Source organism: Pristis pectinata, chromosome 7, assembly GCF_009764475.1.
Source record: "Pristis pectinata isolate sPriPec2 chromosome 7, sPriPec2.1.pri, whole genome shotgun sequence".
Classification (NCBI taxonomy): domain Eukaryota; kingdom Metazoa; phylum Chordata; class Chondrichthyes; order Rhinopristiformes; family Pristidae; genus Pristis; species Pristis pectinata.
This window is the reverse complement of record NC_067411.1, coordinates 26,592,729-26,593,885: the sequence shown is the minus strand read 5'-3', so window position 1 is coordinate 26,593,885 and position 1,157 is coordinate 26,592,729.

The window sequence follows — 1,157 nt, the reverse complement described above, 5'->3', positions numbered from 1 at the left end:
ACTCTTTCCCACCACATTGTTGTGTGATGTTTATCTTGGATATGGTATCATGCCCTGATTTTCTATTTTTTCCTCTGGTTATTTGATGGTATGTAATTATTTTAATATTAAACTGAATACGGATGAACCAAAGCAACATTTACATATGAATGAAAATGCCATTATGCTGCTTTAGTGATTTCGTGTAATGCTATTTTCAATTCGAATTACGAAAGTGAACTCAACATTTGTGATGCTAACTGCAGGTAAATATGGTTAGGGTTCAGCAAGAGAAGGAATTTGAGAAGTATATTTGAAGGAGAAAATATTGTAGTGGTTTACACTTTCATTGGTTTGTAAATACAGGTTTTATTTCACAGTTAATTTCATTAACTTTCTGCTGCTAATTTCTAAAATAGTGAATATTTCAGATAAACTTTTTGCTAGATATTATGGAGTTCTGTTGAGTGAATTATACAGAAATATTGATTTTATATTTGTGATGCAATCCATCCAAAGAAGCATTCCTTCCAAAAATTGTTTCTGGTCACGGGCATGGGACAGATTTATTTTAATATTTTATATAGGTTTGAGACATGATAATTTATGATTCCACAGGAGCAAAGCGGTTGTGTCATTGAACAAGTAACCTAAAAATCTCGACTAGTAGTAAGGCAACACTAGCTCTTGCTGCAACAACTGGAGAATTTAATTTTGGATAATAAGTCCTGGGGGAAACAAAATCTTCTATCAGTAACAGTGACCATGAAAGTGCTGCATTGCTAGTAAAACCCATCTGATTCATTATTTCTTTTCCTGTTCAATCTAGACATCTCATAATTTTATAGACCTCAAAGTTCTTGGCCTCCCCTGTTCCAAAGAAAACTCTAGCTTATCCAATCTTTTCTCAGAGCTGATTTTTCCAGTCCTTGTACAGGTCATTCCTGGGTTACAAACAACTTATGGAAAACCCCCACATAGAGGGCTATGGGTAAGCCTAGTAATTTCTAAGGTTAGGGACATGTTCGGCACAACTTTGTGGGCCAAAGGGCCTGTATTGTGCTGTAGGTTTTCTATGTTTCTATGAATGAGTTCCTGTGATATTAAGTTCAAAAGTCTGACATACATTTATTATGAATGGCAGAACTAGTTTCCTCTTTCCACTTTTAGTAATTTTT